The following is a 19,749-nucleotide window of genomic DNA, read 5'->3' on the forward strand; positions in this document are numbered from 1 at the left end:
CTTCTGCTTGTTGCCTGCCCTTAGCAGCGGTTTCCTAGCAGCTATTTTACCATGAAGTCCTGCTTAACAGTTGTTGAAGAGATGTGTCTGCTGATAGAACTCTGTGTGGCATTGACCTGGTGTCTAATCTGAGCTGCTGTTAACCTGTGATTTCTGAGGCTGGTGACTCGGATAAACTTATCCTCAGAAGCAGAGGTGACTCTTGGTCTTCCTTTCCTGGGGCGGTCCTCATGTGAGCCAGTTTCTTTGTAGCGCTTGATGGTTTTTGCAACTGCACTTGGGGACACTTTCAAAGTTTTCCCAATTTTTCAGACTGACTGACCTTCATTTCTTAAAGTAATGATGGCCACTCATTTTTCTTTACTTAGCTGCTTTTTTCTTGCCATAATACAAATTCTAACAGTCTATTCAGTAGGACTATCAGCTGTGCATCCACCAGACTTCTGCACAACACAACTGATGGTCCCAACCCCAATTATAAGGCAAGAAATCCCACTTACTAAACCTGACAGGGCACACCTGTGACGTGAAAACCATTTCCGGTGACTACCTCTTGAAGCTCATCAAGAGAATGCCAAGAGTGTGCAAAGCAGTCATCAAAGCAAAAGGTGGCTACTTTGAAGAACCTAGAATATAAGACAAATTTTCAGTTGTTTCACACTTTTTTGTTAAGTATATAATTCCACATGTGTTAATTCATAGTTTTGATGCCTTCAGTGTGAATGTACAATTTTCATAGTCATGAAAATACAGAAAAATCTTTAAATGAGAAGGTGTGTCCAAACTTTTGGTCTGTACTGTATGTGACATGTAGAAGTAGTGCTGTTGCTTCAAAAGCATCCAGCAACTGTTAAAAATAATACAAGCACAGGAGACAAGAAGTGTTGTGCTTCAGAAGCATCCAGCAACTAGAGGGGTTAACACAGTCACAGGAGACAGGGAGTGTTTTAGCAGAGCCCCAGAGGGATTGTGGGGAACTTGTTATTGTAGTCTGGCTGAAGCAGAAGAGAGCGGTGGTGTATTATCTGGATCTGACAGAAGGCAACTGAACAGGATTCAGATCAGGAGAGAAACTAAACACAGGTCAGATAAACTCCCTGAACTAACAGTGCAGAGTATTATCAGGCAGGAAGATAAGTACTGGAAGGAATTGTGTCACAGGGATCATCTCCTTCATCAAACCCTCCCCACCTCCATCTCCGTGCAGGATAAAGAATGCTGCGTACTATTGTGGCACCCTGCTATTACAGGTACCACAGGACCCAAAAGGGTGCATGGACGGACTTCTCCACAAGAGGCCCTCATTACATAACAGACACCTCCACCCTTCCACCTCATATCACCAGAGGGAGCCCTGTTAGGGATATATATACTGGAGGGTGGAGTTAGGCAGGCAGAGTGTGCTGGCACGTCAGATCAGTGAAGAAGCAGCATGTGAGCTGCTGTGTTGAGGGCCAGCCAGGGCCTAAAGCACGTGCTGAAGCCTTGGGGCCTAGAGCGGGGCCGGAGGCAAGGAGAAGAGTGAGAGGAGTTATGGGGGCAGAGGAGCATCTTAGGCTCACCCCAGAACACAAGCCGGACACCGGGTCCGCGCCTACAGGGTCCTCTACGCCCAGTAGGAATAACCGGTATACCAGGAGGATTCTAAACCCCTGGTCCACCTGAAGCTACAATCATCTAAAGAACTAGGAACCACGAAGGCCCCAGCGTCCAGGGATAGTGGTAGCCAGAGGAAAGTTCTTACCACCCAGCATGCAGGTGAGGAGAGTGAAAGAGTACAGAAGCTAGGCCTAGTTTCAGGCTGGTCAGAAGCTTCAGAGAGAGAGGAAGAAACAGATCAGGAGGCCTTATACCCACTCACTGGGGAGAGTCCAGAAGTGCACCCTTCCTATCAAGTACCCTAGACCGTACCTGCCGTCTACACCAGTAAAGGTACTGAAGCGAATCCCCTGTGTGCGTGTCTGTTATTCTCTCCTGGCCCGGCCGGGCCACCTCTCACCTGCATCCCGTCCATCAACCCTGCCCCGGGGGCCCGCTCCGCCTGTGGTGAGCCAAAGCATCCCAGTTGCCATCCCATCACCCCCGGAGGTCTGCAGCAGCACTGGTACCCATTACCAGAAACCACAGGTGGCATCACGAAACAAAACTGTTATTCATCCCTTCAAGCAACAACCCCTTTTAAAGAGTGACCCCAGGGTACGGGCCCGGGAGCCGACTGCCGTGACATCCCACAGAAGGTAAAGGCCCGGGTACCGAGTCCCCCATATCCCCCCTGGGCGAGTCACTATTATGTCCTTGTGAAGGAAAAGCCTGTGGTTGTGTATGCATAGACGTGTGCTGCTAAGAGATCTAATCTGTGCTGAACTGTGCTACTGAAGAGACTGACGTTACTGTACCTGCTCTAATAGACTGTACTGTGGTGAAACCTGTTTCTTCAAAGAGTTAAATGGTACTGGCCGTATTTGAATAAACTCCACTGTTAAACTGTTGAAATGCCTGAGAGAAGCTGCAGTCTATGGTCGCCCTGAGTAACGGTTCCCCCAGGTTTCCAAAGAATTCATGAAACCCATCTCGCCCTTTCTGAGCCTAGCGGCGTGCGTGTAACATACAGTACAGACCAAAAGTTTGGACACACCTTCTCATTTAAAGATTTTTCTCTATTTTCATGACTATGAAAATTGTACATTCACACTGAAGGCATCAAAACTATGAATTAACACATGTGGAATTATATACTTAACAAAAAAGTGTGAAACAACTGAAAATATGTCTTATATTCTAGGTTCTTCAAAGTAGCCACCTTTTGCTTTGATGACTGCTTTGCACACTGTTGGCATTCTCTTGATGAGCTTCAAGAGGTAGTCACCGGAAATGGTTTTCACTTCACAGGTGTGCCCTGTCAGGTTTAATAAGTGGGATTTCTTGCCTTATAATTGGGGTTGGGACCATCTGTTGTGTTGTGCAGAAGACTGGTGGATACACAGCTGATAGTTCTACTGAATAGACTGTTAGAATTTGTATTATGGCAAGAAAAAAGCAGCTAAGTAAAGAAAAACGAGTGGCCATCATTACTTTAAAAAATGAAGGTCAGTCAGTCTGAAAAATTGGGCAAACTTTGAAAGTGTCCCCAAGTGCAGTTGCAAAAACCATCAAGTGCTACAAAGAAACTTGCTTACATGAGAACCGCACCAGGAAAGGAAGACCAAGAGTCACCTCTGCTTCTGAGGATAAGTTTATCCGAGTCACCAGCCTCAGAAATCGCAGGTTAACAGCAGCTCAGATTAGAGACCAGGTCAATGCCACACAGAGTTCTAGCAGCAGACAACAACTGTTAAGAGGAGACTTTGTGCAGCAGGCCTTCATGGTAAAATTGCTGCTAGGAAACCACTGCTAAGGACAGGCAACAAGCAGAAGAAACTTCTTTGGGCTAAAGAACACAAGGAATGGACATTAGACCAGTGGAAATCTGTGCTTAAGTCTGATGAGTCCAAATTTGAGATCTTTGGTTCCAACCACCGTGTCTTTGTGCGACGCAGAAAATGTGAACGGATGGACTCTACATGCCTGGTTTCCACCGTGAAGCATGGAGGAGGAGGTGTGATGGTGTGGGGGTGCTTTGCTGGTGACACTCTTGGGGATTTATTCAAAATTGAAGGCATACTGAAGCAGCATGGCTACCACAGCATCTTGCAGCGGCATGTTATTCCATCTGGTTTGCGTTTAGTTGGACCATCATTTATTTTTCAACAGGACAATGACACCAAACACACCTCCAGGCTGTGTAAGGGCTATTTGATCAAGAAGGAGAGTGATGGGGGGCTACGCCAGATGACCTGGCCTCCACAGTCACCTGACCTGAACCCAATCGAGAGGGTTTGGGGTGAGCTGGACCGCACAGTGAAGGCAAAAGGGCCAACAAGTGCTAAGCATCTCTGGGAACTCCTTCAAGATTGTTGGAAGACCATTTCCGGTGACTACCTCTTGAAGCTCATCAAGAGAATGCCAAGAGTGTGCAAAGCAGTCATCAAAGCAAAAGGTGGCTACTTTGAAGAACCTAGAATATAAGAAATATTTTCAGTTGTTTCACACTTTTTTGTTAAGTATATAATTCCACATGTGTTAATTCATAGTTTTGATACCTTCAGTGTGAATGTACAATTTTCATAGTTATGAAAATACAGAAAAATCTTTAAATGAGAAGGTGTGTCCAAACTTTTGGTCTGTACTGTATACCTATATACACTGCTCAAAAAAATAAAGGGAACACTCAAATAACACATCCTAGATCTAAATGAATGAAATATTCTCATTGAATACTTTGTTCTGTACAAAGTTGAATGTGCTGACAACAAAATCACACAAAAATCATCAATGGAAATCAAATTTAATAACCAATGGAGGCCTGGATTTGGAGTCACCCCCAAAATTAAAGTGGAAAAACACACTACAGGCTGATCCAACTTTGATGTAATGTCTTTAAAACAAGTCAAAATGAGGCTCAGTATTGTGTTTGGCCTCCACGTGCCTGTATGACCTCCCTACAACGCCTGGGCATGCTCCTGATGAGGCTCAGTATTGTGTGTGGCCTCCACGTGCCTGTATGACCTCCCTACAATGCCTGGGCATGCTCCTGATGAGGTTGCGGATGGTCCCCAGTGGGATCTCCTCCCAGACCTGGACTAAAGCATCCGCCAACTCCTGGACAGTCTGTGGTGCAACGTGATGTTGGTGGATGGAGCGAAACATGATGTCCCAGATGTGCTCAATCGAATTCAGGTCTGGGGAACAGGCGGGCCAGTCCATAGCTTCAATGCCTTCATCTTGCAGGAACTGCTGACACACTCCAGCCACATGAGGTCTGGCATTGTCCTGCATTAGGAGGAACCCAGGGCCAACCGCACCAGCATATGGTCTCACAAGGGGTCTGAGGATCTCATCTTGGTCTCATCTCTAATGGCAGTCAGGCTACCTCTGGTGAGGACATGGAGGGCTGTGCGGCCCTCCAAAGAAATGCCACCCCACACCATTACTGACCTACTGCCAAACCGGTCATGCTGAAGGATGTTGCAGGCAGCAGATCACTCTCCACGGCGTCTCCAGACTCTGTCACGTCTGTCACATGTGCTCAGTGTGAACCTGCTTTCATCTGTGAAGAGCACAGGGCGCCAGTGGCGATTTTGCCAATCCTGGTGTTCTGTGTTAAATGCCAAGCGTCCTGCACGGTGTTGGGCTGTGAGCACAACCCCCATCTGTGGACGTCGGGCCCTCATACCACCCTCATGGAGTCGGTTTCTAACTATTTGTGCAGACACATGCACCTGCTGAAGGTCATTTTGCAGGGCTCTGGCAGTGCTCCTCCTGTTCCTCTTGCACAAAGGCGGAGGTAGCGGTCCTGCTACTCGGTTGTTGCCCTCCTACGGCCCTGTCCACGTCTCCTGGTGTACTGGCCTGTCTCCTGGTAGCGCCTCCAGCCTCTGGACACTTCGCTGACAGGCGCAGCAAACCTTCTTGCCACAGCTCGCATTGATGTGCCATCCTGGATGAGCTGCACTATCAGAGCAACTTCTGTGGGTTGTAGAGTCCGTCTCATGCTACCACGAATGTGAAAGCACAATCAACATTCAAAAGTGATCAAAAGCCAGAAAGCATTGGTACTGAGATGGCACAGGACTCCCTTCTATCCTTTCGTCAGCTGTGCCCCACAAGTGACACTACTTCTGTCCAGCTGCCTCGGGTCTTCTCCTGGGAGGACTGGGTGTCCATTTCCCTGACCCTATGTGGTGTGCCTTTCTAGTAGGTGTAGTGAGGGGTCGCACCAGTAAATGGTCACAACCCCCGTTCCTTAGTTAAGAATTAGTCGTCTACACCAACTTGGGATCCGGTACCCTGTTCTGCCAACCCGTCACCCGCAATCTCCTGGGTCCTTAGGGTTCCTTCTGCTTCCGTGTCTCTGGGCCTCTCTTGGTGTTCTGTTCCTTCTTACTTTCCTTTCTGTTCCTTTCTGTTTCCGTTCCTCTCCTCTGGCTCTGGCCTCCACTCCAGGCCTGCCTCGTGGAGCTGGGCCCAGACTGAGCCACAGCTCCCTGTCAGCCCTCTCTGGCTGAACTCCTTCTCTTCTCCAACTCTCTGCACTCTCTCCACTCTCTCTGCCCTGAACTAAGATGGTGCCCACCTTTTATACCACCCTCTCTATGTATGAGCCCAGGTGACTTGCAACCAATGGGCTCCTACGTATTCCCTGAAACCGTCCCCTTCTGCTCCTACATCACTGGGTTTTCCTCCCCCCTCCCCACTCCAGCCAGGAACATGTTCTGTCGTGCCTGCATTACTGTACTAATGGGAGCACCGTTGAGCTGTCCCCCGGAAATGGGGTGTGTGTGATGCATGCAGCTAACTGAGTCCCGGTCCACACACCATCCTTACCCGGGAGTGGGATATCACACCTCTGGTTGAGGTGCAATACCCCTGTAGCGACCGAACCCTCGGGGCGCTACAAAAGCACAACCAACATTCAAAAGGGACCAAAACATCAGCCAGAAAGCATTGGTGCTGAGATGTGGTCTGTGGTCCCCACCTGCAGAACCACTCCTTTATTGAGGGTGTCTTGATAATTGCCAATAATTTCCATCTATTGTCTATTCCATTTGCACAACAGCATGTGAAACTGATTATCAATCAGTGTTGCTTCCTAAGTGGACAGTTTGATTTCACAGAAGTTTGATTTACTTGGAGTTATATTCTGTTGTTTAAGTATTCCCTTTATTTTTTTGAGCAGTGTATATACATACATACATTATATATATATATATATATATATATATATATATATATATATATACAGTGAAGGAAATAATTATTTGATCCCTTTCTGTTTTTGTAAGTTTGCTCACTGACAAAGACATGAACAGTCTATAATTTTAAGAGTAGGTTAATTTATTGTTTATTATGTTTTGGGGGTGTTTCTCTGCTAAGGGCACAGGACTACTTCACCACATCAATGGGAGAATGGATGGAACCATTTACTGTAAAATCCTGAGTGACCACATCCTTCCCTCTGCCAACAAGGGTTTTGCCACCAAGTATTAAGTGTTGTTTGCCAGAGGAATCAAATACTTATTTCTTACTGCAAAATGCAAATAAATTTATCTAATTTATACAATGTGATTTTCTTGATTTTTTTGGGATATTCTATCTCTGAATGTTAAAATTAACCGACCCCTAAAATTATAGACTGTTCATGTCTTTGTCAGTGGGCAAACTTACAAAAACAGCAAGGGATCAAATAATTATTTCATTCACTGTGTGTGTATATATATATATATATATACAGTACAGACCAAAAGTTTGGACACACCTTCTCATTTAAAGATTTTTCTGTATTTTCATGACTATGGAAATTGTACATTCACACTGAAGGCATCAAAACTATGAATTACCACATGTGGAATTATATACTTAACAAAAAAAGTGTGAAACAGCTGAAAATATGTCTTATATTCTAGGGTCTTCAAAGTAGCCACCTTTTGCTTTGATGACTGCTTTGCACACTCTTGGCATTCTCTTGATGAGCTTCAAGAGGTAGTCACCGGAAATGGTTTTCACTTTACAGGTGTGCCCTGTCAGGTTTAATAAGTGGGATTTCTTGCCTTATAAATGGGGTTGGGACCATCAGTTGTGTTGTGCAGAAGTCTGGTAGATACACAGCTGATAGTCCTACTGAATAGACTGTTAGAATTTGTATTATGGCAAGAAAAAAGCAGCTAAGTAAAGAAAAACGAGTGGCCATCATTACTTTAAGAAATGAAGGTCAGTCAGTGCGAAAAATTGGGAAAACTTTGAAAGTGTCCCCAAGTGCAGTTGCAAAAACCATCAAGCGCTACAAAGAAACTGGCTCACATGAGGACCGCCCCAGGAAAGGAAGACCAAGAGTCACCTCTGCTTCTGAGGATAAGTTTATCCGAGTCACCAGCCTCAGAAATCGCAGGTTAACAGTAGCTCAGATTAGAGACCAGGTCAATGCCACACAGAGTTCTAGCAGCAGACACATCTCTTCAACAACTGTTAAGAGGAGACTTTGTGTAGCAGGCCTTCATGGTAAAATAGCTGCTAGGAAACCACTGCTAAGGACAGGCAACAAGCAGAAGAGACTTGTTTGGGCTAAAGAACACAAGGAATGGACATTAGACCAGTGGAAATCTGTGCTTTGGTCTGATGAGTCCAAATTTGAGATCTTTGGTTCTAACCACCATGTCTTTGTGCGACGCAGAAAAGGTGAACGGATGGACTCTACATGCCTGGTTCCCACCGTGAAGCATGGAGGAGGAGGTGTGATGGTGTGGGGGTGCTTTGCTGGTGACACTGTTGTGGATTTATTCAAAATGGACCACCATTTATTTTTCAACAGGACAATGACCCCAAACACACCTCCAGGCTGTGTAAGTGCTATTTCACCAAGAAGGAGAGTGATGGGGTGCTACCCCAGATGACCTGGCCTCCACAGTCACCAGACCTGAACCCAATCGAGATGGTTTGGGGTGAGCTGGACCGCAGAGTGAAGTCAAAAGGGCCAACAAGTGCTAAGCATCTCTGGGAACTCCTTCAAGATTGTTGGAAGACCATTTCCGGTGACTACCTCTTGAAGCTCATCAAGAGAATGCCAAGAGTGTGCAAAGCAGTCATCAAAGCAAAAGGTGGCTACTTTAAAGAACCTAGAATATAAGACATATTTTCAGTTGTTTCACACTTTTTTGTTAAGTATATAATTCCACATGTGTTAATTCATAGTTTTGATGCCTTCAGTGTGAATGTACAATTTCCATAGTCATGAAAATACAGAAAAATCTTTAAATGAGCAGGTGTGTCCAAACTTTTGGTCTGTACTGTATATATATATATATATATATATATATATATATATATATATATATATATTATATACAGGGTGGTCCAAAAGTAGGTGGACAGAAAATAATAACATTTATTTTGATTTATATATAAAATTATATTTACTAACACAAGCATAACATTGACAATTCAATTTTATTCTGAACAATAATACAAAAGCCCTTAAATTTTATCACCGCAGGGGCTCAAACTGTTTTCCATTACAAGTTGCACAGCTTTGAAGTCGCCTCTTACGCTTCGACAAACTTTTTTGCACAAGTCTCTTTGGGTATTAATTTCTTGAAATGCATCTCTTATGTAATTTTTCAAATCACTGACACTTTTTGGTTTTCGACTATAAACTTTGTCCTTGAGTACTCCCCAAAAGAAAAAATCCATTGGGGTCAAGTCTGGTGAATGTGCCGGCCAATCAAGTGGGCCTCTATGGCCAATCCATTTATTAGGAAATGTTTCATCAAGATACTCGCGGACCACTTTTCAATAATGTGGAGGGGCTCCATCTTGTGGGAAATAAAGGTCATGTGAATTAGGCTGTTGCTGTAACTGGGGAACAACTTGATTCATTAGAATTTCGAGATACTTATCTCCTGTGACTGTTTCATCAAAAAATATTGGTCCTAAAACACCAAAACTTGAAATACCACCCCAAACATTGACACCAGGCTCATTTAGCTGTTGCTCTAATGTTAAATGCATGTTCTCATTATACCAGTAAATACTATTATGTCTGTTAATATGGCCGGATAATTTGAAAGAAGCTTCATCACTCCACATAATGTTATCTAAAATTACTGGATTTTGTTTGATAAATCTCCCCCTTCATAACCTTATTACACTTTCTGTCCACCTACTTTTGGACCACCCTGTATACATATATACAGTGTCTACAAGTAGTATTCAACCCCCTGCAGATTTAGCTGGTTGACACATGCGGAATTAACTTGGCATTGTGACATTTGTACTGTAGATCAGCCTGGAAGTGGGAAATGCACTGCAGCAAATTTTTTTTTTTTTTTTTTTTCGTTTTTTTAAAACGTAAAAAGTTAATTCAGAGTGTCATTTATTATTCAACCCCTCAAACCACAAGAATTCTGTTTGGTCCCCCTAAAGTATTAAGAAGTAGTTCAGGCACCAAGAATAATGAGCTTCACATGTGTGGATTAAAGATCTCTTTTGCCAGCCTTTTCTATTTAAGACCCTCCCCAAACTTGTGAACAGTACTCAGACATGGTCAACATGGGAAAGACAAAGGAGCATTCCAAGGCCATCAGAGACAAGATCGTGGAGGGTCACAAGGCTGGCAAGGGGTACAAAACCCTTTCCAAGGAGTTGGGCCTACCTGTCTCCACTGTTGGGAGCATCATCCGTAAGTGGAAGGCTTATGGAACTACTGTTAGCCTTCCACGGCCAGGACAGCCTTTGAAAGTGTCCTCCCGTGCCGAGGCCAGGCTTGTCCGAAGAGTCAAGGCTAACCCAAGGACAACAAGGAAGGAGCTCCGGGAAGATCTCATGGCAGTGGGGACATTGGATTCAGTCAATACCATAAGTAACGTACTCCACCGCAATGGTCTCCGTTCCAGACGAGCCCGTAAGGTACCTTTACTTTCAAAGCGTCATGTCAAGGCTCGTCTACAGTTTGCTCATGATCACTTGGAGGACTTTGAGACAGACTGGTTCAAGGTTCTATGGTCTGATGAGACCAAGATCGAGATCTTTGGTGCCAACCACACACGTGACGTTTGGAGACTGGATGGCACTGCATACGACCCCAAGAATACCATCCCTACAGTCAAGCATGGTGGTGGCAGCATCATGCTGTGGGGCTGTTTCTCTGCCAAGGGGCCTGGCCATCTGGTCCGCATCCATGGGAAGATGGATAGCACGGCCTACCTGGAGATTTTGGCCAAGAACCTCCGCTCCTCCATCAAGGATCTTAAGATGGGTCGTAATTTCATCTTCCAACAAGACAACGACCCAAAGCACACAGCCAAGAAAACCAAGGCCTGGTTCAATAGGGAAAAAGTCAAGGTGTTGGAGTGGCCTAGTCAGTCTCCTGACCTTAACCCAATTGAAAACTTGTGGAAGGAGCTCAAGAATAAAGTCCACATGAGACACCCAAAGAACCTAGATAACTTGGAGAAGATCTGCATGGAGGAGTGGGCCAAGATAACTCCACAGACCTGTGCCGGCCTGATCAGGTCTTATAAAAGACTATTATTAGCTGTAATTGCAAACAAGGGTTATTCCACAAAATATTAAACATAGGGGTTGTATAATAATTGACCCACACTTTTATGTTTAAAATTTAATAAAATTCAACTGAGCAACACAACTTTTTGGTTTGTAAGATTTATGCTTCTGTTCATAAAACCTACTCTCGTATGCAGTTTGAAGGCTCTAACTTATTTGCATCTTATCAAACCAGCTAAATCTGCAGGGGGTTGAATACTGCTTGTAGGCACTGTACATATATACACACACACACATAATAGTGTACTTACCAGTCCCCTCTTCTTCAGTTTTTCTAAACTCCCGCACATTACAGGACCTGTGGTGACATCACAGACACATAACCGGTCACATGATCATGATGTTTCCAAAAGTCCTGAAGTCCGCAGAGTACTAGACCTGTGGTGACATCACGGTCACATGATTGTGATGTCACGGAAGGTCCTTAAGCTGTCTAATTTTTGCTGTAGATGCTGGGGGCCCCTGGCGAATGCCAAGCTTGCCTACGCCTAATGCCGGCCCTGAGGACACGGCATCCATTGTTTCCATAAAGAGTTTCACATTTTGATTGATCCAACCACAGAACAGTTTTCCACTTTGCCTCCATCCATTTTAAATGATCTTTGGCCCAGAGAAGATGGCAGCGTTTCTGGATTGTGCTGATATTTGGCTTCTTCATTCCATGATGGAGCTGTCACTTGCATTTGTGAATTGCATAGTTAACTGAGTTCACAGACAATGATTTCTGGAAGTATTCCTGAGCCCATGCAGTGACTTGTATGGCTGAATTATGTCTGTGTTTAATGTGGTGCTGTCTGAGGGCCCGTAGATCAAATTCATCCAGTACTGACTGATGGCCTTGTTCAGTTGCCGTGTTCACACGTAGCATTGACGCGCCCAGGGGATGATGGGGGGGGCGACTCGGTGCCCGGGCCTTGTTGTTGGTATTCGGGGATGTCGCGGTGGCCGGCTCCCCGGCCCGTACCCTGGGGTCACTCTTAAAAGCAAGGGAAGGGGGAAAAGGTGTATGGGATAGGGGAATGTTCGTGACGCCACCCGCGGTGTCTGGTGAGGACTACCAGCGCTGCAACAGTCCTCTGAGGCCGGTGTTCAGGCAGCTTAGTTGGTGCTGCTCCCCACAGGTGGAGCGGGGCCTCAGGGCAGTGTAGAGAGGAATGCAGAGTAGAGCGTTGGCGGGTGCAGAGCCGCAGAGGAAAGAACAGACAGAGGCCATGTCTTTTACTCAGGGTAGCGTTTTCTCAGCTCAGAGCTTCTCTCTGCTGTCATACGGCGAGCTGCGGCCGCCAGGGTGGGGTTCAGGATTTTGGGGGTATGTCAAAAGTAAAAGAAAAGTCAAAGATGCTATAGGATTTTTACAGGATGAAAATGGAGAAATGGTAAGAGAGGATGTTGAGAAGGCCGAACTTTTTAATTCCTATTTTGCATCTGTTTTCTCTCAGAAAGAAAATGTAACATCAACTGATGTTCACTGTCCTTTTAAAGGAATAGAGGAATCCAAGTTATCAGTAAACAGAAAGATTGTGAGGGAATATTTAGCTAACATAAATGAGTTCAAGTCTCCAGGTCCAGATGAATTACACCCCAGAGTACTGAAGGAGATTGTAGAAGAAATTTTAGAACCACTCTCCATAATCTTTGAAAATTCTTGGAGAACAGGAGAAGTCCCAGAAGACTGGAGAAGAGCAAATGTTGTTCCTATCTTCAAAAAGGGGAAGAAGGTGGACCCAGGGAACTATAGGCCGGTGAGTCTGACTTCTATACCAGGAAAGATCTTTGAACAAATTATTAAACAACATGTATGTAAGTACATGGATAAGAATGAAGTGATTAACCAGAGTCAGCATGGGTTTGTAACTAACAAGTCATGTCAGACTAACTTAATTTCCTTCTATGACAGAATCACTGACTGGGTGGATCAGGGAAATGCTGTAGATATAGTATATCTTGACTTCAGCAAAGCATTTGACAAAGTATCTCACATCATCCTTATTGAAAAAATGACCAAGTATGCAATGGACCAGGCAACTGTTAGGTGGATTCATAACTGGCTTAGTGATCGGACTCAAAGGGTGGTTGTAAATGGCTTCACATCCAGCTGGATGAATGTCTCAAGTGGGGTACCACAGGGCTCCGTCCTGGGACCTGTATTGTTCAACATCTTTATCAATGATTTAGATGAAGGAATTGAGGGTAAACTGATTAAATTTGCTGATGACACAAAGCTAGGAGGGATAGCTAATACTAGAGAAGAGAGAGAGAGGATTCAAAAAGACCTAAATAAACTGGAGCAGTGGGCAGCAACCAACAGAATGGTTTTTAACAGGGAAAAATGCAAAGTACTACATCTGGGCAATAAAAATGAAAAAAGCATATACAGAATGGGAGGAATAGAGCTAAGCAACAGTACATGTGAAAAAGACTTAGGTATACTAATAGATCATAGACTGAACATGAGTCAACAGTGTGATGCAGCAGCAAAAAAGGCAAATACAATTCTGGGATGTATTAACAGAAGCATACAGTCTAGATCACGTGAAGTCATTATCGGTCTTTACTCCTCTTTGGTCAGACCTCATCTGGAATACTGTGTACAGTTTTGGGCACCACATTTTAAAAAAGACATAGACAAACTGGAGCAAGTTCAGAGAAGAGCGACCAGAATGGTGACTGGTCTGCAAACCATGTCCTATGAGGAACGGTTGCAGGATTTGGGAATGTTTAGCTTGCAAAAAAGAAGACTGAGAGGAGACTTAATAGCTGTCTACAAATATGTCAAGGGCTGTCACATTGTAGAAGGATCATCTTTATTCTCATTTGCACAAGGAAAGACTAGAAGCAATGGGATGAAACTAAATGGGAGGAGACACAGATTAGATATTAGAAAAAACTTTTTGACAGTTAGGGTGATTAATGAGTGGAACAGGCTGCCACGAGAGGTGGTGAGTTCCCCTTCAATGGACGTCTTCAAACAGAGGCTGGACAGACATCTGTCTGAGATGATCTAGTGAATCCTGCTTTGAGCAGGGGGTTGGACCAGATGACCCAGGAGGTCCCTTCCAACTCTACCATTCTATGATTCAGCACACTCCAGGTAGTTCAGGAGCACTTGTCAGGACCCCCGCTCTAGTGTGTTCCTCTCTAGTTGAACTTCTCCCGCCTTGTGTCCCCCACTGAGTCCCGTACGGGTACTGCGATGTCCCTTGTGGGTAACGTGTAGTTCCCGGACCGACTGTGTGCCCTTATTGGTGACTGGTGGTGAGAACGTGGCGTAAGACCGGGTCCCTCTGGATAAACTCAGATTAGGGCATACAGGTGGCGACTCCACTCCGTCCGTATCCCCCTGGGATCCACATAAGCCTCCGGACTTTTCCGACAGAGACGTGAAGTGCAAAGTCAGATAATCGGGAATCGGTACCCCCTCTTGCGGCAGGGTCTCTCTGGCAGGGCCAGAATAAGGCATTCAGGTGGCGACTCCGCTCCGTCCACACCCCCTGAAAAATCTCCTCTGCTCCCCTCCTGGGCCTTCTTGGTTGGACTCCGACCGGGGACAGAGCCAGGTATAACTCTGCCCCAATCCCCCGTCTCGAGGCCTGAGACCGGGAACCGTGGATCCTCAGCCGGCTGCAGCCTTGTGCTGACCTGCCGCACCAAGGACCCACGACCAAAGACCCGGTTCTTAAAATGGCCTCCAGTTATATATTATTCTATTAAGTGCTTAGGTAAAGTGCTTCCTCCACCCTCACTCACTACATGGTTCCCCCTAACTTTGGTTCCCCCCAACTCCTCCATTCAGGCCCGGGGCAGCACTATGGTGCTTTAGGCCCCCTTCAGAACTGGAGTGGTGTAGTGTTGAGTGTGTGGTTGGGGTCCTGGGTGATGCTCCATCCTTACCTAGGAGAGGAGATACCACACCTCATTCTGAGGTGCAGTACCCCTGTGGCGACTGAACCCTCAGGGGCGTCACATTATAAATGCTGCTTTTTGTCTACTACTTTTTTCCTGCAGGTGTCCGCACCACAATAACGCAATAACAATCTTCTCTGATTATTGGTGTTTTCTGCGTTTCTTTTATGCGTTTTCCCCTGTGATTTTGGTGCAGATATGAAGCAGAGTTTTTAACGTTGTTTTAATAGTACTGAAAAGCTTTGATTCTGCCCTTAAAAATTTTGCGGTGTTTTTTTTCTTCATGTGTTTTTTTCAGAAGAAGCCTATAGAGAAAAAAATGCACCAAAACCCCAGAGTTCAGCTGGGTTTTTAGACCATTGAGGGCAGAGATTTCATGGAATCACATCCAGTTTGCTAGGACATTTAGACCGTGTTCACATATAGCGAAAATGCTGTGTGTTTTCTAATGTTTTTTATGCACAGAAACTCTGCTGTGTTTAACTATCCAAGCAAAGTGGATGTGATTTCATGAAAACTGCGCCCCCTGTGGTCTAAAGACGCGGCTGAACTGTGCGGTTTTGGTGCTTTTTATTTCTCTGTAATCCTCTATGTAGAGCCTAAAAAAATGCATGAAAAAAATTATGACCGCCCCTGTGACATCTCCTCCTGCCAGGGAAGAAAATAATGGTAAATGGGAGTAGATTGGGGTTTGGCCAAAAATTTGCCGTGGCGCACGTAGCATTTTTTAAATCTGTCGCAGGTCAATTCTTCTGTTTTTTCACCCATAAAAAGAAATGAGAGTTAACGCAAAAGTTTTTTTTTCTGCGTTTTCCATGAATAACAATAACTTTATTAAACATGTACAGTAGATAAAGCACAGACGTAAACTGTAGCTAAAAAACGCTGCAAAAAAAGGCATCAAATGCGGGAAAATGGGCATTGTGTTTTAACTGCCAAGAGAGCAGATTTTGGCTGCAGGAAAAAAAAAGGCAGCTGTGTGTGAACATAGCCTCAGAGATATAAAAATCTCTTTCCATGTTTTGAAAGAGGTTCTTGGTGTATGTGCACCTGAGGTCTTTATCAGGCAGGTTTCGCCCAGAATCCAACTGAAGAAGCACCCCATAAAGAAAATAATGCACAGCAATGACCAAACCGAATACTGCGTGTGTGAACGTGGCTTTAGAATCAGAAGAAACCGGACCGCTTTCTTCCAATAAGCAGTGCCACACCCGTATTCAGGTTTTACTGCAGCCTAATTATTGACTCAACTGCAACGAAAGAAAAGGTGTGATACCCAAGGCCGGATTTGGCATTCAGTACCAGATTTGGAGATCCAGTGCCTAGGGCGGCACCAAATAACAGGAAAAAAAAAATGGGAGGAAGAGGAAGGGAGACGAGCTATTTCCTCTTTCTTCCTTTACAACATAAAGTAAGTACAATGCTCCTGATGACTATCTTGGGGGAAACATGGCTTCTCAGACCTGGCACAGGTAATGATGTGTTCTTTCCTGGTAGTATTCTCTGACTTTGGGACACACAATTTGGCTCTGCTTTTGGGAAATTTATGATTGGCACTGTATATCGGACCACTCTGTGACTGGCACTGTTTATAGGGATTTGTTAATGAATGAGTGTGTGTGCTCTCCTACTGATTCTGTGTTGCACAGGTTTACCACACTGTTCACCATTTCAAAGAGGTAGAGTCACCCGGGATGGCTGTAGAAGGAGAGGACTACCAGAACTCAATAGTTAAAGGGGTTACCCGGGTATTAAATATTGGTGGTCTATTGTTTGGATAGATCTTAGATATTGCATCTGTGGGGGTCCGACATCACGGCACCACCAACGATCAGCCGTTCTTAGGTTTCGCAGTAACTGGGTGGAACCAGTGTATGGTGCTGGAACAGCTTCGCTCAATACAGTGTGTAGTGGCCATTCTCGGTACTGCAGCTAAGCTCCTATTGCAGTGAATGGGAGCTAAGCCGCAGTACCTGAAGATGACCACTGCACGGTGTATATGGCGCCGTGCTGTTCCAGAGGGCTGGGAGTTGGCCCCACCTATCTTATCTTAATGCCCATTATTTAAAGTTCTGGACTTGGAGGAATCCCTTTTAAATTGGGTTTATTAGGTATAAAATAATGTAATAGTGAGATGACAGCAGATATTACACACCCGCAGCTCAAACTGTGTATTAATGACACATTAAACTATTTTAGTTTGCGGTTGTGACTGCGCAGCAAAAAAAAAAAAAAAAAAAAAAAAAAAGTCCTATGTAAATGTGGGATTAGGAAAAAAATGATGTCCAATGTGTGAATTCATCCCAACGGTCTGGGCAGAGAAGGGGTTACGGAGGGATTAGTCGGTTTCAGTTTCGTTTCCTATGAATTGAATCTCTGCAGATGGAGAGGAGTATATAAGCCCAGATACAACGCAGATCTCCAGTCTCCGGGAGGAGGCCGAGCTCTTCACACTGGTGAGTGCCTGCACCCCCTGCACCCCCTGCACCCCCTGCACCCCCTGCACCCCCTGCACCCCCTGCACCCCCTGCACCCCCTGCACCCCCATACCTGGGGGAGGCACAGCACCTTCATAGTGACCCCACAGTGTCTCGCCCTGTGCACACTTGTGCTATAGACTATATTTTTTATAGAGCAATGAGTTAACTGCATTCAGAAATTGTGATTATTTGCAAAAATGTTCAGTGGCGCTAGCTGCACCTGTGTTAGTTAGGACTCATCTAAACAGCCTGGACTCTGGATTGATACATGTTACCTGCACTGATACATTGTAGCAAACAATCAGCACAGGTATCCCTCCCAGCACAGACCCCACCACACCCCATATTCTAGCTATTTCCTTGTAGAAAGGGGGAGTCTCATCTTTTAGGTGCCGGATTTCAGCCTCGGTGTATAAACACACAAAGCTGAGTGCAGCCGGGAACACAATCATCTTGTGAGGGGCATTATGTGGGCACTCTGATTATTAGGAGCACAACATCATGGCATTGTGATTCATGAGGGCACAAAGTGTACCGTTCAGGGGGCAGTGCATGTGTGGGGCACTGTTACATGGGGGGGGGGGGGGGGTCACTGTGTGTGGGGCACTGTTACATGGGGGGGGGTCACTGTGTGTGGGGCACTGTTACATGGGGGGGTCACTGTGTGTGGGGCACTGTTTCATAGTGGGGGGTCACTGTGGGGCACTTTCATAGGGGTGGGGGTCACTGTGTGTGGGGCACTGTTTCATAGGGGGGGGTCACTGTGTGTGGGGCACTGTTTCATAGGGGGGGTCACTGTGTGTGGGGCACTGTTTCATGGAGGGGTCACTGTGTGTGGGGCACTGTTTCATGGGGGGGTGTCACTGTGTGTGGGGCACTGTTTCATAGGGGGGGTCACTGTGTGTGGGGCACTGTTTCATAGGGGGGGTCACTGTGTGTGGGGCACTGTTTCATAGGGGGGGTCACTGTGTGTGGGGCACTGTTTCATAGGGGGGGTCACTGTGTGTGGGGCACTGTTTCATAGGGGGGGTCACTGTGTGTGGGGCACTGTTTCATAGGGGGGGGTCACTGTGTGTGGGGCACTGTTTCATAGGGGGGGTCACTGTGTGTGGGGCACTGTTTCATAGGGGGGGGGTCACTGTGTGTGGGGCACTGTTTCATAGGGGGGGGGTCACTGTGTGTGGGGCACTGTTTCATAGGGGGGGGGTCACTGTGTGTGGGGCACTGTTTCATAGGGGGGGTCACTGTGTGTGGGGCACTGTTTCATGGGGGGGGTCACTGTGGGGCACTTTCATAGGGGTGGGGGTCACTGTGTGTGGGGCACTGTTTCATAGGGGGGGGTCACTGTGTGTGGGGCACTGTTTCATAGGGGGGGTCACTGTGTGTGGGGCACTGTTTCATAGGGGGGGGGGTCACTGTGTGGGGCACTGTTTCATAGGGGGGGGGTCACTGTGTGTGGGGCACTGTTACATGGGGGGGTCACTGTGTGTGGGGCACTGTTTCATAGTGGGGGGTCACTGTGGGGCACTTTCATAGGGGTGGGGGTCACTGTGTGTGGGGCACTGTTTCATAGGGGGGGGTCACTGTGTGTGGGGCACTGTTTCATAGGGGGGGTCACTGTGTGTGGGGCACTGTTTCATGGAGGGGTCACTGTGTGTGGGGCACTGTTTCATGGGGGGGTGTCACTGTGTGTGGGGCACTGTTTCATAGGGGGGGTCACTGTGTGTGGGGCACTGTTTCATAGGGGGGGTCACTGTGTGTGGGGCACTGTTTCATGGGGGGGTCACTGTGTGTGGGGCACTGTTTCATAGGGGGGGTCACTGTGTGTGGGGCACTGTTTCATAGGGGGGGTCACTGTGTGTGGGGCACTGTTTCATAGGGGGGGGTCACTGTGTGTGGGGCACTGTTTCATAGGGGGGGGTCACTGTGTGTGGGGCACTGTTTCATAGGGGGGGTCACTGTGTGTGGGGCACTGTTTCATAGGGGGGGGGTCACTGTGTGTGGGGCACTGTTTCATAGGGGGGGGGTCACTGTGTGTGGGGCACTGTTTCATAGGGGGGGTCACTGTGTGTGGGGCACTGTTTCATGGGGGGGGGGTCACTGTGTGTGGGGCACTGTTTCATGGGGGGGGGTCACTGTGTGTGGGGCACTGTTCTATATATGGGGTTCATTGTGTATTTGGGACTCTTGTGCTGTTTTATATGGAAAAGAC

The sequence above is a fragment of the Phyllobates terribilis genome, unplaced genomic scaffold (assembly GCF_046119375.1).
Source record: "Phyllobates terribilis strain yellow unplaced genomic scaffold, ASM4611937v1 Scaffold_2__4_contigs__length_985480577, whole genome shotgun sequence".
NCBI lineage: Eukaryota > Metazoa > Chordata > Amphibia > Anura > Dendrobatidae > Phyllobates > Phyllobates terribilis.